The following is a 24,725-nucleotide window of genomic DNA, read 5'->3' as shown; positions in this document are numbered from 1 at the left end:
CACTCAAGATTCCCTTAAACTGTAGAGGGTTCCAGAAGTTAGTTCCAGGATAGGTCAAAGGATTGAGGCTCCCGAATGATGCCCCTCAGGCTGTGCATTGAGAGACTCAGGTGGCTATTCATTTGCCAGTTTGTCTTGTTAAACTCAGAAGCCTGAGATTGGCCACGTCTCGTTCTGTGACCCAGCTTAGCATAGGGTTGGGCACACATATGGTGTGGACTCTGCTGTTCCTGGCAATATTCGCGACCTCTCATGGTTCCAGGCTGCAAGTACTGGGTTCTTAAACAAACAAAACCCTCTCTTTTTTCCTGGCATACTCTTACACTTCAGTACTTAAGTAACCAGCTTGTCATCACTATTGCCGCAATCCACTTTAAAAGGTAAAAACAGACAACAGAGACCAGGAGTTGATGGAGAAATTGAATCCCTGGTCAAAAATTGTCATTAAAACAAGAAGAAAAAAATTAAACAACTGGTATCCCTTCCTCACCCAAACACATAGACACATGCACGCACACACAAAAATTGTTACTTAAGACAGCGATTTGGGTTTTTCTTTTTTTTTTTTTTTTTTTTTTTTTTTTTTTTTTTTTGAGACGGAGTCTCGCTCTGTCGCCCAGGCTGGAGTGCAGTGGCGCGATCTCGGCTCACTGCAAGCTCCGCCTCCTGGGTTCACGCCATTCTCCTGCCTCAGCCTCCCGAGTAGCTGGGACTACAGGCGCCCACAACCGCGCCCGGCTAATTTTTTTTGTATTTTTAGTAGAGACGGGGTTTCACCGTGGTCTCGATCTCCTGACCTTGTGATCCGCCCGCCTCGGCCTCCCAAAGTGCTGGGATTACAGGCGTGAGCCACCGCGCCCGGCCCCGATTTGGGTTTTTCTTTGTACTCCCAGGGCCTTGTCCTTCTCTTGACACTTAGGTTTTAATAAGCAAGTGAAGGCACCTCCTATCTACGTAGAAAATAACCAGGAAATCCTCCAATTGAAGCTCGGTTCCAAATTATATAATATCTTAATTGTTAGGACAGAGACTCCAGAATGCTCATGCCAGTGTCTGAGCACAGGCCATGGTTAAAATTCTGAAGGGTGAGGCCCAGAAATTTCCTGCAACACATATGAGAAAAGACAAAAGTATCTTAGGTCTGAGCTGAACAGACAGTCTGTCTCACCCAGTTTTGGAGAAATGGCTGCTCTAATAGAATAATGAATTAATTAATTGAAATAAGCCATTTTAAACATTTATTTAACATCAATTTTTTGACAATATTATACTGGGTGCTGGGATAACAACTATGGTACATATAGTCTCTGCCTTTAAGAAGCTGAAGGTCAAGTTGGTTGTAGTGCTCTGGAATCTCTGTGAAGTTAAAACAGTTAATGGGAAGATCATTTTCATGTGTAAGGTGAAATTTGTAACTATGACCGATTGTCAAGAACCCTGGCAATCAGGGTAATTGGGGGCGGGGGCTTGTATTCATGCGGGGAAGGCTGGAGAGAGGGCTTTTGAAGACAGATCAGTTTACTTCCAAGGCATAGAAGCTTTCCTTTACAGATATCTTCAGAGTGTTTTGTTTGTTTATTTGTTTGCTGTGAGACAGGTGTGTCCAGGTGAGGCTCTGTCTTGGACAAATTCCACAGCTGTAGCTGCAGACCCCAACCCTCTTCCCTGAATCCAAGATAGAACAGGACAACAAGATGAGTGGCTGACTGTAGGATGGTGCCCATCTGTGCTGTAGGGGAGGAGTAGCATCACAGGAGAAGCAAGAACTGAGAACTGTTTGGGGAACAGGGAAAGAGATATAGGCACTGAATAAATAGGACTAAGGAAGAGTTAGGGAGTTAGTAGAAATCTGAGGTCTGATATTCTGGAAAGAGACCAGAGACTGACTATATTGCATGTCATGCAACATGCTTGCTTAGAGACTCCTAATTTATTTTCTTCTCTTACTCTTTCTGAGGAAGTACGAGCCACACCCTCAATTAGTTCTGTACAATCTTAGGATTGAAGAATATAATCTTAGGCTTGAAGGCTTTAAAGGGGAAGAAATAGCTGCCTGTGTTAGTGGCATGTCAGTCATCAGGAGAACCTGCTAGGGGTGGAAGGAGGAGGGTAGGAGTACAGCCTAGACCATGGATAGATACCCCACTCCACCTTGAAAGTCTCCTACTGGACCTCTTATGAAGGAGTTAATACCTCCTGTTTCCGCTATTCCAGATTGTTTTCAGTTTCCAGAAGGCAAAACTGACATCTCCCAGGAGTCCAAGCAGGAGAAGTTAGGGCCTCCCTTCCCTATCTGCTCAGTGCTAGCCTTGGCTAAGAGAGAGGAAATTCCTGCCTAGAGGGGCAAATCTGCAGGACTTTGTTACCACTTTCACTTTGGCAGAGGAAGGAAGTCAGGGATTGGAAAGGGTGATGAGTCTAGAAATTAAAACACAGCATTCTGTCTGGAGGTGGTGGAGAGCCTTTCTGAAAGTGCTTCTGGGTTGAGGCTGTCACCTAGATTGTATATTAGGGTTTAAGTGTTCCAAGAAATTGAGAAGCAGGAAGTAGAAAAGAGAATAATTTCGGAAGCAGATGCAAGGAACAGTAACAGGAAGATCTAGCAAGGATTTGGTGGGGCAGTTTCAGTGTGAGATGCCATGGACAGGAAAATGACAACATACGTGTGTGTGTGTGTGTGTGTGTGCCTGAGACAGACATAAAAATAACTAAATAACAAGGTATATATCAGAATATAGATGTATATTACAATAGCAATTGTTAATAGTTACACACAACTAACAGCAAGACCTTTGTACAGTGGGAAGCAGAACAAGGCAAATATTGTTATTGGTTTTGATATCAGAGTTATATTAGATTAAAACAAGAAGTAGCTTTGTAAGTTCTTGTATTTGATGTCTAATTCAAGTTCTTTAAATGTCAAATCTGTTTCAGTAAGTTACAATTCTCAAAGTGTCAGTGTCTTCATAGTTATGAACAATTACACAAATAATTATTTTTATTTTTATTTGTCTCTACTTCTGAGTTTTTTCCTTGATTCTAATCCCTGATATTTTATATTTACCGCTACTTTATTTTTTTTTTCTGAGCGACATATCTTTCTTTCCAAAGATCTGTCTAGTTGATTGTTCCTTTCAAAGAACCTGTTAACTTGTTATTTCACTTTTTTTCTGATTTTATCTGTATTATTTTTTCTTGATTTATTTTAGTTATATTTATTATCTTATTTTTCTTTCTTCTTGCATTGACTGAGGAGTGTAAAGTTTTCCCTAAATATAAGTCAGGCTATATACCATAAATCATCATGGTGCTTTAATTATCATTTGTTATTAAATAAATGTAAGCACAGTTTTAAATTTGGTTTTCTCCTGAAATTACTTAATTTAACTGAAATTCTCTCTCTCTCTATATATAATTTATTTAGGTTTGTTAGCATTTTATAACCACGATGCAATAAGAGTTTTAAAAATACCATTGTAACTTATCCTTTGGGAAACTGTTTTGTGGCCAGCTATATAATTGTTCAGAAGGTACTGGAAAAGAAGGCATATTGTCAATAGTGGAAAATACTAAATTATATAATCTTCTTATCGAGTATAAAATGTGTTTGTAGGGATTTGGCGTAACTCATTGCCATGTGGATAGCAGACAACCGAGGGAAGAGCCAGTCAATCAAAATACCTACTAAAAACAAGAGTTGAAAACACCAGAAACCTATTTTAAGCACAAAAAGGACTTATTAAAGAATATTTGGTAGTCCACTGATGATGTATGATGTATGCAGGAACATCATCAAATTACCCCATAGGTCCACTCTGATGGAGCTATCACTACTGCCTCCATTGAGCATAGATAACTCGGATCTCACTTCTAAACCTGGGTGCAGAGACTGACACTAGAATCTCTGCCTCTGATACCTCTGGAGGATTTACTCTTCTGTCAGCACTCTTCAACAGAATGATTCAAAGTGGCATATTTGCTTTTATATTCCTAGCTTCTGAATTGTCTTCCTGCAGGTGTGCATGATTGACAGCACTTAGACAAAATGCCTTCTCCCATGGTGGGTGATTATTCCCATCTATTTTCTCCCTTTTTGTGAGGGGAGCATACAATCTCATCCATTGCCTCATGACCCACAGTGCTTCCCAACAGCTGGAAAATGCTTTCTAAGACATTATGAGACTTGGCTATATGACCATCTTGGGTTATTGAAATAGGAATGGAGGGAAGTGTGTCAGTTCCATACAGAAGCTCTAAGAGACATTGTATGTTTGTACCACCTTTTGTTGTTTTCTCATTGTCACAATAAAGGCATATCACAAAGAGAGGCTCCTGCTTCAGCTTGAGTCCTGCATGAGAAGACATGTAGACTGGGATCCTAGCAGCCTATCTGCAGCCAAGGGCATGATGTGTGAGTGAAAACATTTGTTGTATGCCCCTGAGATTTGGAGTTTTTGTCATGGTATAAAAGCTGATTAATTAGGTAGGAAGGTGATTTTTATGGCTTTTCTTGGGGGAGAAGTAGACGCCCCACGAAAAGGAAAATTGATCAAACATAGGAAGATCATTCAAGTGCCAGCTACAGTGAATGACAAATACCCACCACAGGCACAAACTCTACATTCACAAAAATTTAGAAAACACAAGTAAGTCCTCAGAACAAAATGTGGCTACCATGTAGTATAATAGCTCATTCCGTAGTCAAAGAGAAGTTTAGATCCACATTGCCATCACTGGCCACAGTCCTTAAGGAGAATTATAATGCTCTCTGGGGGGAGACCAGAAAGGAAACACAAGGGGAGAAAACAGGATTGATGGTTTCAGGTTTTCAAAATTGTTTTATTTGTCAATTGGTGTCTATCATTTGGTGTCTAGAGCCCAGAAATTAACTCAGAGTATTTCCAATTAAGAAGTTAAGAGTGACACTATGATTTTCTTACAATGTGAGAAAAACCCACCTATTTAAATAATTTTTTATTTGAAGGAAATGGTGTATGAAACACTTCTGTTTTCTCAAATTAAAATTTGCAATATGCCATTCTTCCCTTAAGTAGTATGCATGTTACAAAACCTCCACTCTTTCTTTTCCATCTCCTCTTTGTCCATTTTGTTCCAAGCACCCCAGTGCATCATTGAGAGTATCCTTTGGGGAGAAATAGCTACATTCTTTTGAGCAGGGTCTTAGTCAGTTTATGCTCTTATGACAAAATACCTGAGACTGAATAATTGATAAAGAATAGAAATGTATTTCTCACAGTTCTGGAGACTGGGAAGCCCAAGATCAAGTCACTGGCAGGTTAGGTGTCTGGTGAGGGCCTGGTCCCTGCTTCCAAGATGGGACCTTGAACTTTGTGCCCTACAGAGAGTATGAATGCTGTGTCCTCACATGGCAGAAAATGCAGAAGGGCAAAAGGGCTTAATGCGTCCCTTCCAGCCTTTTTATAAAGTTACTAATCATATTCATGAGGGCAGAGGCCTCCTGGCTTAATCATTTCCTAAAGGCTCTATTACTTAATACTATCACATTAAGGTTTAAGTTCCAATATATAAAGTTTAGAGGGACAAATATATTCAAACCATATCAAACGAGATGCATTCTATTGAGCAAAAATACATTTCAAAAAAAGTTTAAGTCCTGACATTTTCCACAGTTCTTATTACCCCTCTTTTCTTTGTATTTCATGGCATCTATCACAAATTTCCAAGGACTCTTTAGCTCTTCACCAAAGTGCCTTCTTCCTGCACTGGAATTCGTTAGGTCTGTGAGTCTGGCTGTCCACGGGAGGTTTACTATTGCTGGCCACTTTCATGAGAACTATAAAATCATGATCATCTGGTTCCTAACATAAGCTTCTGTTTTATTCCAGAGCCCAAGCCTTCAGAGACCAGAGACCTATTCTTGGATATATACATCGTCTGAGATTATTTCTTCTCCTCACTTAGACTTTACGTTCTCCAGAATTTCTATAAATGTTGTTACTTCTTTTACTAAGTAGTAAGCTATGACTTTAACTTCCTTTAATACTCTATTTCCCTCTTTTTTTCCTGTCAGTACAAGTAGGTCCATCATTTTTTAAAAAAACGTATTATCTCCATTTTTCTCTACCACTTATAGGAGTCACATATTTCCTAGATCAGAATGTCTTGCCATGCGCCGTCATTTTCTTTTTCTACTCAACTCCTAAGGATTTTTTTCCTTCAATTGCTGATACACTCTTACTTTGTTTCCACTTCTAAAGCTAAAACTGTCTTATAGATACCTCTGTATCTCTTCATCAAGGCACTCTGTCATTCTTTTATCTGATGACTAAAGTGATGCATCTGACGCTGCTATTTCCATGCCAATCTGATTAAGAAAGCAATGCCATTCTTGTTACAGGTTTCCTTTCATTATTTATTGGCCTTAGGATTTGTGATTATTTTATTCCCGCCTCCTGCCCCCCTGCCTCCCACATTGGTTGAAAATGAAACTTCTTCTTTATCTGCTTATGTTGTTATTTGCTGTGCTTGGACCCATGTTCCAGAGCTCTGCAATCTACAACGTTGATCAAGGTTTAACCAATAAATGAACCAGAGGTAATTTGTGAAATGTAGTTGGTGCCCAGGGAAAGACTATAGATAGGACATGCACTTTCCTGAAAGTTAGTCATCTCTCTATTATGATACAACTTAAAACAGAATTTTAAAAATCCAGAGAAACATATGTAATACAGTTTACTAATTCATGGCTGTAACAACCCAAAGGCTAAACTATTCTTTATAGATCTGTACTTACTTTGAATTTAATTTACTCTAGCCCAGGTAGAATTATTCCACTTTTACCATTTGACTGAAGGAAGAAAACTTTCCTGCCCTGTAAGGTGAATCCCTGGCTCTACAAATCAAGATCTTGTTATTTTGTATGCAATGCCATTTGTACTTGGATGCCTAAATAAGAAGGGATCCTTCCCCAATTCAGCATCTTCAGCTACTCCTCATGGTACTTTGCTTCCCAATGACTGAACCTGGTTTTGTTTCTCCCTCATATGCTAACTATGCAACATACCATTGGTCATCTTAACAAGAATAACTTGACAAAATGGAAGTATATTATTTGGTTCAGAGTGGTTGTAAAAGGTCATAGAGATAAAGGCAGCAGATAGACAGGTACTCTGATTTTGCTAAGGGGACAGATTTAGTGAAGAACAAGAGGCTAAAGATACAAATGAGATGTATATTGATAGGATGGGTCCTAGAAGATAGGGGAGGGTGTGATATTCAGAGAACAGGTGGTGAAGTTATCTTGGACAGGAGAGATACCTGACTCTATATACAGAAAAAAAGACAAGAATGGGCGTAGATATGTTTATAGATGGAAGGATCATCTATAAACCTAAGATTCTTGATGATTTCTCCATAAATAAGATGTATACCAGATGTTGTTGGTGCCATGTCTTACTGCAAGCCTGTGTCTCTTATCTGAAAGTTTTCCCTTGTGTGGCAAACCAGGAATGCCAGGGAGTTAATAGTCCTGGAGCATCTCTTAGCCAGTGAAAATGGAAGTTGGAGGATCATTACTCAACTTCCTTACTCTTTGGGTGGTATAATTGAGTGGTGGTTCTACTCCCTGAGTGGTTCTACTCCCTCCCAGAAATCTCTAATGGAACTGAGTTTTAGTTGCCCATAGTGGTAACCTACTTGAAGATGTTCGCTTTCTTACTCCTCATGTAGTACAACTCTCAGGTGTGTTTTACTTCCTCCAAGAGATCTTTAAAGGAATTGAGACCCAGTTGCCCATGGGGATAAACCGATCCCTTTATTGGTTCCCTTCCCTTCTGTTCCCCTCCCCTCCCCTCTCCTCCCTTCCCCTCCCTTCCCCTTCTTTCTTTTCCTTCTTCCTAATTCCCCATCTATTTCATCTTGCAATCATCTCCCAAATAAACTACTTGAACTAAAATAAACATTTCAGTTGTATTTCTGGGCTCCCAACCTATGATAACTCAGATTACCTGCTAAGTCAATTCTCAAACAACTTCTCCATCCACTTTACTCTCTTTCATACTATTGAGTTTTTAGACACCAGAAGGTCTACTTTTTTTTTTTTTTTTTTGTAATTGAGGGTTACTTGTTTTGAGGCCTTTGCCAATAGCTTAATAAATAGCTTAAATTGGTACTTCCCTGACACTATAACTGTAATTTGGGATTAAGGGTGGTTATGAAACACAGACCCAGATGACCAATGCACCTCTGGACATGGATAATTATCACATATATCCAGGAACATAATTTGATTTTTTAAAAACATATAGAATATCTAATCCTTGAATTATATGTAAACAACACTCGAAAGATCACTATTATTATTGATTTTGTGCTAGTAAATTTATATGCATTTCAATTTTTGTAACATCTCTATGAGGATTTGTCATATTCATCATACAGACGAAGATTCTAATTTATCTACCCAAGAGCCCAAGCTGAGATCTGAACCCTGGTGTGCACAAAAATCCTTTTTTCCTTCAGCTCTATCAGTGTAGCATCCCTGAGTTTGGGAACATTTTATTTTTGAATATTGTGGCTGAGTGTCCCTCCCACAGAACTATGAACCTTTAGCATGGTATATTAGTCCATTCTTGCATTGCTATAAAGAAATACCTGAGACTGGGTAATTTATAAAGAAAAGAGGCTTCTGAGGAAGCCTCAGGAAACTTTGACTCATGGTGGGAGCAGGCATCTTACATGGCTGAAACAGGAGGACGTCGGGGGGAAGGTTTTACATACTTTTAAACAACCAGATCTCATGTGAGAACTTACTCACTACCATGGGAGCAGCACCAATGGGGAAATCTGACTCCATGATCCAATCAACTTCCACCAGGCCCCAAGCCCAACACTGGATTGGAGATGACAATTCAACATGAGATTTGGGTGGGGACAGAAATCCAAATCATATCACACCATATAACATGGGTAGTGATATTTTGGTTGAGAAGACACATACATATGCACACTCACACATACTCATATACACATGCAGGTACAGTATATTGTGTGTGCATATGTACATATGCACATAGTATTGTGCATATGCATAAATATATGTATATAAGTATACATTTAAAATATACCATGCTATTATTTACAACAACTTCATCCAATTTGTCTTTATCAATCCTTTGCTTATTCATAGGTTCATAGACTGGGCAACCCTGAGTAGTGGAGAGATCACCGGCCATGCTTCAGGTTGTACGTAAGTTACCCGATTTCTCCCTTTAGGCCTGTTTCCTGTCTTTAAATTAGGTTTAATAATACTTATTTCATAAAATTGGTGTTTCCACTAAATAATGATGTATCTACCACACCTACTAATGTATCTACCATGTCTAACAGTGTTTTGCAGTTACACATGGCAACTATAAAGGAAGGAAAAACTACTTGATGCTGTGTGGTACAGGATTGAAAACACCTCCCCACACTGGAAATTTGGCAGTGGTTCAAAGTTTGTGATGACTACGCCTGTTCAGTTTAAACTTGATGGCAGGTATTGATCGTCACCATGTCATCAGCACCAGGATTGTGCCTGACATGTATTAGATGCTGAATACATTTCTGCTGAGTGACTAGAACAAATTGCTGTGGAAACTGAGTGGAGTATTAAAAAGACCTGCTAGGAAAGGACTCACTGCCTGGACCTCATCCTACAATCTGATCTCACAGCAACAGAAAATGGAAATGCTGCCATAGGGAAGGGAAGAGAAGTGTTTGCTTCCACTTTGAATCTTTACAGAAGCCAGCCCAACCATAAGTAATTGTTGGGGGCCAGACCCTGGCACCCAAATGTGCTTTGAGGACTTTTCTGCCTATCCCTGGGAAAATGTCTTTTTGAGTAGTCAGTCAAAAACAGGAACAAGGACCATCCCAGCCATTTGGAGATGAGCAGAGACTCTTGTAGGCCCTCTGTACTGAGAAAAGAAGGAGGGGGCAGGGGGCAGTTTCCTTCTGAGGCTGAGTTTTTCCTGCAATCTCCTTGGCTTCCTGGAAAGGGACAGCCAAAAAGAAGTGGGTATTAAATGTTCTCTAAAGCTTCCCTCTGCCTACACATGATCTTTGGAGTTGCACGTGGGCTACTCTATCCTACACCACCTTCCCCAGTCTGCAAAGATGTGAGATGAAGGGTACAATTGACACACCGTGTAAACAATACTAATGCAGTCCTAATTCCACGGAGAGATAGCCATAGTCAGATCTGATTAAAAAAAAAAAAAAAAAAACAAAACCATTCCTGGTAGAATGTACATCAAATGCAAAGACACAGAGGCACAATAGAACATCACACAACAGGAAAGTCTCTGGAGAAGAGAGCAGGTACTAGATCATGCAGGGCTATTCCCATTGCTAAGCAGTATGAGTATGAACTTTATCCAAAGGATAAAGCCATTTGAATGTTTAAGATAGGAAATGACATGAGGGGATCTGAATGTGTACTAGACAATAGGTACTTGCAAATTTTAACAAATTTATTGGCCACAAAGTTTATTATAAGATGATCACTCATCTGATAATAAGCATGTGTGATCCAGTGTGGCTTGTATAGCATGAAATCAAGAAAATATTTTTACCTGTTCAGTTCAGTTTGTAATTCTTTTTCTTTTTCCATTAAAAATGCTGCTCCAAACATCATACGTTCTCACTGATATATAGGAGCTAAGCTACGAGGATGTGAAGGCGTAAGATTGATACAATGGACTTTGGGGACTTGTGGGAGGGGACCAAGGGATAAAAAGACTGCAAATAGGGTGCAGTGTATACTGCTGAGGTGATGGGTGCACAAAGATCTCACAAATCACCACCAAAGAACTTATTCATGTAACCAAATACTACCTGTACTCCAATAACCTGTGGAAAAATAAAAACAAAATAAACTACAACAAGAACAACAAATGCTGCACCTTACCTCACTGTGCCATTTGTCTCTGCAGTGATAGCAAAGCTTTTTATGAAGACACTGTGGTCAGGCATTAACATCCCATTTCCATTAAAGTCGTTCAGGGTTCAACGTGCTAACTTTTGTTGAGTTTAGCCTAAAGCTGCCTCCTTCCATATTTTAAGTTCAGTCTAAAAGTTTCTCTTTAGTAGTGAACTGTAACCTAAAGAAATGTGTAAAGACTATAACCTACTCTTGTATCAAGGAAAGTTGTAGCCAATCTGTGAAAAATACCCTTACCCATCCAAACCCAAAGAATGGACTCAAGGACCCGGAGAATAGCAGAAGCAAGACTTTTAATGGCAGTCTTGCAAGATTGGTGTCTGGCATGCAGGCACACCTGGGATGGTTACAACAAGCAATTTATTTCCTAGTGAGCAAGTCCCTCCCCAGTTCCTCACTGGCTGAATACTATGAGGTTACAATCTTCCCAAACGTCCCCTATTGGTAGTTGGGTTAAGGCTTCAAGTGTGTTCTTTAGGATTTTCCTGCTGCTTTTTATTGCAGCCCACAACGCATTGTGACTATTTCGGGACTCTTTAAACATTTGACTTATGGCCCTAGTGGCTGTGCTTAGCTGATAAGAAAGGGTATAGTTATCTAGGTTGTAAACTAGCCTAAACCAAATTCTTTGGTGGGGTGGGAGAGGGGAGTTAAGAGGGGGCCAGACCGACAGGCGCCTAGCTGTTGGGTGAAAGGGGAAAGCAAGAAGAGGGGATGGCTTAGTACATCCTGCTTCTTTGTTTCTTTGTGGCCTGCTTAAACCTATTTTAAAGCCTTTAGAATTGAAAATGGACCACCACGTGTATGTTATTTTCTACAAATATCAGGCAGTCAGTTGTTCAAACCATGTTCAAGTAAGACAAATGCTCAACTGTAACTAATCTAGCTGTTTCTGCACCTCACTTCCATTTTTTTCTATGTCACTTTCCTTTTCCTCTACATAAATATTAGATCATGTAGCAGCCCCAGAGTTGCTCTGAACCTGTTCTGGTTTTGAGAGCTGCACAATTCACAAATCATTCTTTCACCAGTTAAACTCTATTAAATTTGTCTTAAGTTTATCTTCTAACAGATGGTGTTAGAATTGGGATTAAAACTAGAGCTTTCGGTGATCCCCAGAAGCATCGATTGACCCAGCGAGGTACCCGTCAGACCCGCGTGTCCATTGCTCCCTCACAGTAAGTGGGGAAGCAGGGGTCATGGGTATGTTCTTGCTTCAATTCTAAAGCTCCATGAATTTGTGTTTTGAGTTATATGAGTTTGAGCACATTTTTTATCTGAATTGGGCTCAGAAGTTGTGACAGAAACTGGACTGGGTGAAGGATCAGACTGGGTCTGATAATCAACTGGATTGGATCTAGTTAGAAGCCTCGAATAGCTGACTGGATCAGACAGAAACTGGCAGTAAATGGCAGTACTGAAGCGGCTATATTGTCTGGCGTATATACCCTGGGGTTCGTTGTCATGCACCAGGAAAATATAGAACAGAGACATTCATGAGGAGTTTAAGAGCAGAGGTTTAATAGGTAGAAGAAAAGAAAAAGAGAAATAGCTTCCTCCATAGAGGAAGGGTTCTCTGAGCAGAAACAAGCAGTGGAAAGGACTGAGCAGAAGAAAAGACCAGAAATATTCCAAGCAAAATTTCAAAAGGTTGCTTTAACTTTCTGAGTGCAGTCCATTTAGTTCTTGTTTTGCTTGACATTCATGAACATTTCAGTTCTTCATGAGTCCGATACATTCTTTCTCTATTCCAATGTTACAATCTTCAAAGCTATTAAAAACCTGGTTTGAGAACAACTGTTAAAGTCTTACAGCTTTACTATAGCCCACCTTTTCAGAAGGAACAAAGCAAGACAACAATTGTCTGCAAATGACAACATTTTCATGGTAGTTACAGTTAAAACATGACTGACAAAGAAGTTTAGTTATCTCCACGGCTTATGATAACTTTACCCTTAATTATGACTGATAGCATATATTCAGACATTAGAATTTTAGAAATCTCATACAATTTTGGAACATACATTAGTATTATTCACCAAAATATGACTTAAAGAAGATTGGTCATCATTTTGGAAATCTCATGTGACTAAACATGTCAAATAATCTTGTTTACCTCTCCTCTGGATGTTTCAGGTGTCCTTGGAACCATCCAGAAAGCCAGGCAGCAGGAAAGACAATTTTGAAACTTGAGGTTTGATTTTGGGATGTCTGTTAAATGTTAGAGGTTTAAAACACTGGATGTTATGAAGTAGAATTCCAGAATGCTATAAATTGTTTATTTTGCCAAAACAATAACTCAAAAGGCAAAAACCTTTTAGTAGCATTACTATTACATGAAAATCCTGTTTAAAGCCATATTTTACCCTTGCATTAGCTTATTAATGTTAACCCAATTTTATTTATTTTTTATTTTTTTGAGACAGAGTCTTACTCTGTCACCCAGGCTGAAGTGTAGAGGCACAATCTCAATTCACTGCAACCTCTGCCTCCTGGGTTCAAGCGATTCTCCTGCCTCAGCCTCCTGAGTAGCTGGGAGTACAGGTGTGCACCACCACGCCCAGCTAATTTTTGTATTTTTAGTAGAGATGGGGTTTCACCATGTTGGCCAGGCTGGCCTTGAACTCCTGACCTCAAGTGATCTGTCTGTGTTGGCCTACCAAAGTGCTGGGATCACAGACATGAGCCACTGTGCCCGGCCCCAATTTGTGTAAATGAAACCTTATAGATGATTCCAACTAATCTTAACCAATTTGACCATGAGGTGAAATCTTTACAAACTTTTTATAACCCTTTTGCTAAAGGCCAGATAAGCATCTTAAGACAACCTTGCTGTGCTTTTATTTCGATGCTCAGTTTATGAAAAGACCATATATTCAAAAGATAATTTTGAATTAATGTTTACACACTTTTGCAAGGTTAATTTTTACAATCTTTCTATAACTGGCTTAAACCTCTAGCTCTAGCTTATCAAATTTAATATAATCCTTCACCACTGGGCAAAATTAACATTTCCATGCTTTCCTGTAATCTTTTACTAAAAACACATTTTACTGTTTTTATATGCCTTTAATATAAAATGATTTAGTGATCTCAATACATGTTGCACTGTTAACTCTTAGCAACTTTTACTTTTGGTGAAAAACCTCGTTAGTAAGTGATTTTAATTATGTACCATGTGTGTAGCTTAGGATCCAGACAGAAGTGCAGATAAGGCTTGTCTCTTTCCAGCTTCTAACGCCACGGGCCTTACCTAACTGTAAAGCAGGTGGTACACAACCTTGAACTATTTAGCAAACCTAGTATCTAAGTTGAATGATTTAGACCACCTATTTGCATTTTGATGATACTTGCATTTTACCAATAATCCTTAAGACTGTTTTTACTGTTAAAGATTAAACTATCTGCTTTTAATTCCTGGGGTTTCATGAGGAAAACAGAGGTTTTTTCCCAAAACGGGGTCTGTGGTGCCTCAGAGTCCCATGCCACCAGAAATTATCTTAGGGCCTCTCATGCATGCATTAAAAGTGGCAAGACAAAAAGTGGAGAAAAATAATTCAGTCGACTGAGAAGGAAAAAAACCTTTTTCTAGAGAGACAAGATCCAAGAAGGGAAACACATAAAGGCCTTTTAACTATACCTATAACTTGAATATCCACTTTTAATTAAGCTGAGAGCTTTTTAAGAAAATCCTTTTAAATCTCTTGTTACTAGACTTTAGCCATGCCAAGCAATTAAGATTTTCAGGTTGTGAACTTTATAAAAGATAATCTCATAGGTGAAACTTACAAGCCTTAATTACGTTATGACTGAACTCAAGTGTACATGGTGTTTTCAAAGGGTTGATCAGCAGCTTTTGAAACTATCATTGCAAAATTGTGACTGAGACAGTGAAAGAGATCTGACCCAACCAACTCCATTTTGTTTCCAGCCCCCAAGCTGTCCTTGCCCATCCTTGGGCATAGGCCAAACCAACTTTGGGAGGAGCTGGGTTTATAGTTTACAGTCTAAAACAAAGATGGTAACAGCCCCTTCTTAAGAAATGCTTACCTCTTGCCTGGGGAACAGACCAAGAAACTAGCCATAAGATTAGAAACCATGGCCTAGGAGTCAAGGAGCTGAGGCTACAAGATTCTGACCCTCCCTTAACTGCTCTCAAGATTAGTTCTTAAGATATTTTGTAAACCCTGCTCTTAATGGACCAGCTGGCACCACCTAGATCGACAGACTGGCTTATCTGATTATGTGACCTCACCCAGGAACTGACTTAACACAAGAAGACAGCCACCATTGTAAAATGGTGGAGACCAAAACAAAGTATTGCCACGTGGTTACAGGTCATGTTCCCAAGGACAGGAAACAAGATGGAGGTCTGTAGTCAAGTTTGTCACTATTTTGTTGGGCTGGCTTGAACAGCAGGCTTGTAGGGTCCTGGGCCTGCATTCTAATTTAAGGTACCTTTCTTTTGACAGAACCATACAGAAAGACACACAAAGCATACCAGATTGGCTATAGCTTAAGACAAACCTCACAAATTCTTTTTCATTAATTAAAACTTCACAGAGAATATAAACAATAATTATCCCTTTTGCCAGTTTTCATAGGGGGAGAGAAGCCAAAGGATAAAAAATATTTTACCCTTTTGCTGGCATGTCAGGCTTCTAGGCTCCCTTCCTCCTAGCTCAACTCTAAGCCAAGCATTTTAAGATTTGGGGAAATTAACTTTTCCCAGGTAGGAAGAACATTATAAAAGAGCCATTTTAAACTGTGAAAGAAGGAAAAATACCATAGAAAAGTCAAGGAGTTCCAATGAGGGTTGTCAAGAGGTACTGTCTCTCTTTCTATTGGGAATGGTATTTCCCCTATTTCTTCACCTTTCCTATTTTCTCTTTTCCTTTTAGGCCTGCTATCGGAGACATATTGCTCATCTCTGTGGGGAAAAGAAAGAGATCAGCCTGTTACTGTGTCTATATAGAAAGAAGTAGACATAAGAGACTCCATTTTGTTCTGTATTTGAGATGCTGTTAATCTGTGACCCTACCCCCAACCTTGTCCTTGCAAGAGACATGTGCCGTGGTAACTCAAGGTTTAATGGATTTTGGGCGTGCAGGGTGTGTCTTTGTTCCTAGAAAAGCTAGGTATTGTCCAAGGTTTATCCCCATGTGATAGGATGAAACAATGTTGCTAAAAGGTTTATCTCAAGGCACAGGATTTTCCTTTAAACTTATTCATGTCACAGAGATCCTTGTTCTTATGTCTTACTGCTAATTTCCTCCCTAAAAATGATCCTATTGTCCTGCCACTCCCTTATCTTTAAGATGGTAAAGATAATTATCTATAAATACTAAGGGAACTCAGAGGCCGGTGCCGGCATGGGTCCTCTGTAAGCTGAGTGCCGGTCCCCTGGGCCCCCGCTTTTCTTTCTCTATACTTTGTCTCTGTGTCTTATTTCTTTTCTCAAGTCTCTCGTTCCACCTAACGAGAAACACCCACAGGTGTGGAGGGGCAGGCCACCCCTTCAATCTCAAAATTTCTCTGCTGCCTACAGAATTGCCTGCTTCTCAGCTGTGGTTAGGGTTTGGCTTAGGAGCAGCATAGCGTCCCTCCATGAGAGGTCAAACACCTAAGTTAAATTTTGGAAAGATTCTATGTACCTGTCAGCATTGTTAGAAAATTGACCTAAGTCTCCCTTTATTTGTCTAAGATCTTGTAATGAGAAGAGAACTTGAAGTGGCCCCAAATAAAGGGGATCCTCAGATAGTTCCCCTGGAAGTTGCTTCTCTAATTTTGGGGAATTATTCTCCTTGGGCCTACCTGATACGATTGCTAAAAGAGCTGGGTTGATTTTGCAATGCTTGCAGAGGTCTAGTAAAAAGGCCATGCCCTTGTGCAAAATAAAATGAGTCACATTTTTAAGTTTCAGAGTCACAGGAGTCCTTGTGCTTCAGAATGCACTAGTCATGCTCACCCAAGTGGCTCTAGTCCTCTGCCTTCTATTTCCTTTTGACTTCCTAGACTTGTGTGACCTACCTGGCTCCCTGAAGAATGGATCTCAAGAAAAACTATGTAAAAGTTGGGCAAGGCACCTTTAAAGGTGGGGGGGTGAGGGGCGTGCTAGATTAAAGTCTGTATCTTGCTATTATGCCTGGTGCTGAAGCATTTACCTTTATAGAATGGTTTTGGCTAACTTTCGAACTTAAAATCCCCTTACTAGTAAGGTGCCACTCTAATTGGAGGCAGAATAGGTGCCGTAAGAGAACATAGGGACTGAATGGCCATTTTTCTGCCGATGGGACAGTATTGAGATTAAAATTTGGCTATAGAGGACATTTTACTCCTAATCGTTGAGGGCAGAGCTTTCCCATTCACAGACGAAACTTTTCTAGCAGTGCGAAAAGCAAGAATTGGGAAACTGCAGTTGATGGCAAAGGACTCACAATGTGCCTCATGAAAAGGCTTTCTGTGGGGGTGGAGCAAGATGGCCGAATAGGAACAGCTCCAGTCTCCAACTCCCAGTGCAAGCAACACAGAAGACCGGTGATTTCTGCAGTTTCAACTGAGGTACTGGGTTCATCTCACTAGGGAGTGCCAGATAATCGGTGCTGGTCAGCTGCTGCAGCCCGACCAGCGAGAGCTGAAGCAGGGCGAGGCATCGCCTCACCTGGGAAGCGCAAGGGGAAAGGGAATCCCTTTTCCTAGCCAGGGGAACTGAGACACACAACACCTGGAAAATCAGGTAACTCCCACCCCAATACTGTGCTTTAAGCAAATAGGCACACCAGGAGATCATATCCCACACCTGGCCGGGAGGGTCCCACGCCCACGAAGCCTCCCTCATTGCTAGCACAGCAGTCTGCGATCTAACCTCAAGGCAGCAGCGAGGCTGGGGGAGGGGTGCCCGCTATTGCTGAGGGTTAAGTAGGTAAACAAAGCCGCTGGGAAGCTCGAACTGGGTGGAGCTCACAGCAGCTCAAGGAAACCTGCCTGACTCTGTAGACTCCACCTCTGGGGACAGGGCACAGATAACAACAAAAGCAGCAGAAACCTCTGCAGATGCAAACGACTCTGACAGCTTTGAAGGGAGCAGCGGATCTCCCAACACGGAGGTTGAGATCTGAGAAGGGACAGACTGCCTGCTCAAGTGGGTCCTTGACCCCTGAGTAGCCTAACTGGGAGACATCCCCCACTAGGGGCAGTCTGACACCCCACACCTCACAGGGTGGAGTACACCCCTGAGAGGAAGCCTCCAAAGCAAGAATCAGACAGGCACACTTGCTGTTCAGCAATATTCTATCTTCTGCAGCATCTGCTGGTGATACCCAGGCAAACAGGGTCAGGAGTGGACCTCAAGCAATCTCCAACAGACCTGCAGCTGAGGGTCCTGACTGTTAGAAGGAAAACTATCAAACAGGAAGGACACCTACACCAAAACCCCATCAGTACGTCACCATCATCAAAGACCAGAGGCAGATAAAACCACAAAGATGGGGAAAAAGCAGGGCAGACAAGCTGGAAATTCAAAAAATAAGAGCGCATCCCCCCGGCAAAGGAGCGCAGCTCATCGCCAGCAACGGATCAAAGCTTGACGGAGAATGACTTTGACGAGATGAGAGAAGAAGGCTTCAGTCCATCAAACTTCTCAGAGCTAAAGGAGGAATTATGTACCCAGTGCAAAGAAACTAAAAATCTTGAAAAAAAAGTGGAAGAATTGATGGCTAGAGTAATTAATGCAGAGAAGGTCATAAATGAAATGAAAGAGATGAAAACCATGACACGAGAAATACGTGACAAATGCACAAGCTTCAGTAACCGACTCGATCAACTGGAAGAAAGAGTATCAGCGATTGAGGATCAAATGAACGAAATGAAGCGAGAAGAGAAACCAAAAGAAAAAAGAAGAAAAAGAAATGAACAAGCCTGAAAGAAGTATGGGATTATGTAAAAAGACCAAATCTACGTCTGATTGGGGTGCCTGAGAGTGAGGGGGAAAATGGAACCAAGTTGGAAAACACTCTTCAGGATATCATCCAGGAGAACTTCCCCAACCTAGTAGGGCAGGCCAACGTTCAAATACAGGAAATACAGAGAATGCCACAAAGATACTCCTCGAGAAGAGCAACTCCAAGACACATAATTGCCAGATTCACCAAAGTTGAAATGAAGGAAAAAATCTTAAGGGCAGCCAGAGAGAAAGGTCGGGTTACCCACAAAGGGAAGCCCATCAGACTAACAGCAGATCTCTCGGCAGAAACTCTCTAAGCCAAACTAAGTTTCATAAGTGAAGGAGAAATAAAATCCTTTACAGATAAGCAAATGCTTAGAGATTTTGTCACCACTAGGCCTGCCTTACAAGAGACCCTGAAGGAAGCACTCAACATGGAAAGGAACAACTGGTACCAGCCATTGCAAAAACATGCCAAAATGTAAAGTCCATCGAGGCTAGGAAGAAACTGCATCAACTAACGAGCAAAATAACTAGTTAATATCATAATGGCAGGATCAAGTTCACACATAACAATCTTAACCTTAAATGTAAATGGATTAAATGCTCCAATTAAAAGACACAGACTGGCAAACTGGATAAAGAGTCAAGACCCATCAGTCTGCTGTATTCAGGAGACCCATCTCACACGCAGAGACATACATAGGCTCAAAATAAAGGGATGGAGGAAGATTTACCAAGCAAATGGAGAACAAAAAAAAGCGGGGGTTGCAGTACTAGTCTCTGATAAAACAGACTTTAAACCATCAAAGATCAAAAGAGACAAAGAAGGCCATTACATAATGGTAAAGGGATCAATTCAACAGGAAGAGCTAACTATCCTAAATATATATGCACCCAATACAGGAGCACCCAGATTCATAAAGCAAGTCCTTAGAGACTTACAAAGAGACTTAGACTCCCATACAATAATAATGGGAGACTTCAACACTCCACTGTCAACATTAGACAGATCAACGAGACAGAAAGTTAACAAGGATATCCAGGAATTGAACTCATCTCTGCAGTAAGCAGACCTAATAGACATCTATAGAACTCTCCACCCCAAATCAACAGAATATACATTCTTCTCAGCACCACATCATACTTACTCCAAAATTGACCACATAATTGGAAGTAAAGCACTCCTCAGCAAATGTACAAGAACAGAAATTATAACAAACTGTCTCTCAGACCACAGTGCAATCAAACTAGAACTCAGGACTAAGAAACTCAATCAAAACCGCTCAATTACATGGAAACTGAACAACCTGCTCCTGAATGACTACTGGGTACATAACGAAATGAAGGCAGAAATAAAGATGTTCTTTGAAACCAATGAGAACAAAGATACAACATACCAGAATCTCTGGGACACATTTAAAGCAGTGTGTAGAGGGAAATTTATAGCACTACATGCCCACAAGAGAAAGCAGAAAAGATCTAAAATTGACAATCTAACATCGCAATTAAAAGAACTAGAGAAGCAAGAGCAAACACATTCGAAAGCTAGCAGAAGGCAAGAAATAACTAAGATCAGAGCAGAACTGAAGGAGATAGAGACACAAAAAACCCTCCAAAAAATCAATGAATCCAGGAGTTGGTTTTTTGAAAAGATCAACAAAATTGACAGACCACTAGCAAGACTAATAAAGAAGAAAAGAGAGAAGAATCAAATCGACGCAATTAAAAATGATAAAGGGGATATCACCACCGACCCCACAGAAATACAAACTACCATCAGAGAATACTATAAACACCTCTACGCAAATAAACTGGTAAATCTAGAAGAAATGGATAATTTCCTGGACACTTACACTCTTCCAAGACTAAACCAGGAAGAAGTTGAATCCCTGAATAGACCAATAGCAGGCTCTGAAATTGAGGCAATAATTAATAGCCTGCCAACCAAAAAAAGTCCAGGACCAGATGGATTCACAGCTGAATTCTACCAGAGGTACAAGGAGGAGTTGGTACCATTCCTTCTGAAACTATTCCAATCAATAGAAAAAGAGGGAATCCTCCCTAACTCATTTTATGAGGCCAAAGTCATCCTGATACCAAAGCCTGGCAGAGACACAACAAAAAAAGAGAATTTTAGACCAATATCCCTGATGAACATTGATGCAAAAATCCTCAATAAAATACTGGCAAACCGGATTCAGCAGCACATCAAAAAGCTTATCCACCATGATCAAGTGGGCTTCATCCCTGGGATGCAAGGTTGGTTCAACATTCGCAAATCAATAAACATAATCCAGCATATAAACAGAACCAAAGACAAGAACCACATGATTATCTCAATAGATGCAGAAAAGGCTTTTGACAAAATTCAACAGCCCTTCATGCTAAAAATGCTCAATAAATTCGGTATTGATGGAACATACCTCAAAATAATAAGAGCTATTTATGACAAACTCACAGCCAATATCATACTGAATGGGCAAAAACTGGAAAAATTCCCTTTGAAAACTGGCACAAGACAGGGATGCCCTCTCTCACCACTCCTATTCAACATAGTGTTGGAAGTTCTGGCTAGGGCAATCAGGCAAGAGAAAGAAATCAAGGGTATTCAGTTAGGAAAAGAAGAAGTCAAATTGTCCCTGTTTGCAGATGACATGATTGTATATTTAGAAAACCCCATTGTCTCAGCCCAAAATCTCCTTAAGCTGATAAGCAACTTCAGCAAAGTCTCAGGATACAAAATTAATGTGCAAAAATCACAAGCATTCTTATACACCAGTAACAGACAAACAGAGAGCCAAATCAGGAATGAACTTCCATTCACAATTGCTTCAAAGAGAATAAAATACCTAGGAATCCAACTTACAAGGGATGTAAAGGACCTCTTCAAGGAGAACTACAAACCACTGCTCAGTGAAATAAAAGAGGACACAAACAAATGGAAGAACATACCATGCTCATGGATAGGAAGAATCAATATCGTGAAAATGGCCATACTGCCCAAGGTAATTTATAGATTCAATGCCATCCCCATCAAGCTACCAATGAGTTTCTTCACAGAATTGGAGAAAACTGCTTTAAAGTTCATATGGAAGCAAAAAAGAGCCCGCATCTCCAAGACAATCCTAAGTCAAAAGAACAAAGCTGGAGGCATCACGCTACCTGACTTCAAACTATACTACAAGGCTACAGTAACCAAAACAGCATGGTACTGGTACCAAAACAGAGATATAGACCAATGGAACAGAACAGAGTCCTCAGAAATAATACCACACATCTACAGCCATCTGATCTTTGACAAACCTGAGAGAAACAAGAAATGGGGAAAGGATTCCCTATTTAATAAATGGTGCTGGGAAAATTGGCTAGCCATAAGTAGAAAGCTGAAACCGGATCCTTTCCTTACTCCTTATACAAAAATTAATTCAAGATGGATTAGAGACTTAAATGTTAGACCTAATACCATAAAAACCCTAGAGGAAAACCTAGGTAGTACCCTTCAGGACATAGGCATGGGCAAAGACTTCATGTCTAAAACACCAAAAGCAATGGCAGCAAAAGCCAAAATTGACAAATGGGATCTCATTAAACTAAAGAGCTTCTGCACAGCAAAAGAAACTACCATCAGAGTGAACAGGCAACCTACACAATGGGAGAAAATTTTTGCAATCTACTCATCTGACAAAGGGCTAATATCCAGAACCTACAAAGAACTCAAACAAATTGACAAGAAAAAAACAAACAACCCCATCCAAAAGTGGGCAAAGGATATGAACAGACATTTCTCAAAAGAAGACATTCATACAGCCAACAGACACATGAAAAAATGCTCATCATCACTGGCCATCAGAGAAATGCAAATCAAAACCACAATGAGATACCATCTCACACAAGTTAGAATGGCAATCATTAAAAAGTCAGCAAACAACAGGTGCTGGAGAGGATGTGGAGAAATAGGAACACTTTTACACTGTTGGTGGGATTGTAAACTAGTTCAACTGATGTGGAAAACAGTATGGTGATTCCTCAAGGATCTAGAATTAGATGTACATGACCCAGCCATCCCATTACTGGGTATATACCCAAAGGATTATAAATCATGCTGCTATAAAGACACATGCACACGTATGTTTATTGCGGCACTATTCACAATAGGAAAGACTTGGAATCAACCCAAATGTCCATCAGTGACAGACTGGATTAAGAAAATGTGGCACATATACACCATGGAATACTATGCAGCCATAAAAAAGGATGAGTTTGTGTCCTTTGTAGGGACATGGATGCAGCTGGAAACCATCATTCTTAGCAAACTATCACAAGAACAGAAAACCAAACACCGCATGTTCTCACTCATAGGTGGGAACTGAACAATGAGATCACTTGGACTCGGGAAGGGGAACATCACACACTGGGGCCTATCATGGGGAGGGGGGAGGGGGGAGGGATTGCATTGGGAGTTATACCTGATGTAAATGACCAGTTGATGGGTGCTGACGAGTTGATGGGTGCAGCACAGCAACATGGCACAAGTATACATATGTAACAAACCTGCACGTTATGCACACGTACCCTAGAACTTAAAGTATAATAATAAAAAAAAGAAAAGAAAAAGAATGCTTGTGATTTTTGCACATTAATTTTGTATCCTGAGACTTTGCTGAAGTTGCTTATCAGCTTAAGGAGATTTTGGGCTGAGACAATGGGGTTTTCTAAATATACAATCATGTCATCTGCAAACAGGGACAATTTAACTTCTTCTTTTCCTAACTGAATACCCTTGATTTCTTTCTCTTGCCTGATTGCCCTAGCCAGAACTTCCAACACTATGTTGAATAGGAGTGGTGAGAGAGGGCATCCCTGTCTTGTGCCAGTTTTCAAAGGGAATTTTTCCAGTTTTTGCCCATTCAGTATGATATTGGCTGTGGGTTTGTCATAAATAGCTCTTATTATTTTGAGGTATGTTCCATCAATACCGAATTTATTGAGCATTTTTAGCATGAAGGGCTGTTGAATTTTGTCAAAAGCCTTTTCTGCATCTATTGAGATAATCATGTGGTTCTTGTCTTTGGTTCTGTTTATATGCTGGATTATGTTTATTGATTTGCGAATGTTGAACCAGCCTTGCATCCCAGGGATGAAGCCCACTTGATCATGGTGGATAAGCTTTTTGATGTGCTGCTGAATCCGGTTTGCCAGTATTTTATTGAGGATTTTTGCATCGATGTTCATCAGGGATATTGGTCTAAAATTCTCTTTTTTTGTTGTGTCTCTGCCAGGCTTTGGTATCAGGATGATGTTGGCCTCATAAAATGAGTTAGGGAGGATTCCCTCTTTTTCTATTGATTGGAATAGTTTCAGAAGGAATGGTACCAGCTCCTCCTTGTACCTCTGGTAGAATTCAGCTGTGAATCCATCTGGTCCTGGACTTTTTTTGGTTGGTAGGCTATTAATTATTGCCTCAATTTCAGAGCCTGCTATTGGTCTATTCAGGGATTCAACTTCTTCCTGGTTTAGTCTTGGAAGAGTGTAAGTGTCCAGAAAATTATCCATTTCTTCTAGATTTTCTAGTTTATTTGTGTAGAGGTGTTTATAGTATTCTCTGATGGTAGTTTGTATTTCTGTGGGGTCGGTGGTGATATCCCCTTTATCATTTTTTATTGCGTCGATTTGATTCTTCTCTCTTTTCTTCTTTATTAGTCTTGCTAGTGGTCTGTCAATTTTGTTGATCTTTTCAAAAAACCAACTCCTGGATTCATTGATTTTTTGGAGGGTTTTTTGTGTCTCTATCTCCTTCAGTTCTGCTCTGATCTT

This window comes from Macaca nemestrina, chromosome 12 (assembly GCF_043159975.1).
Source record: "Macaca nemestrina isolate mMacNem1 chromosome 12, mMacNem.hap1, whole genome shotgun sequence".
NCBI lineage: Eukaryota > Metazoa > Chordata > Mammalia > Primates > Cercopithecidae > Macaca > Macaca nemestrina.
This window is presented reverse-complemented; position numbering follows the sequence as displayed.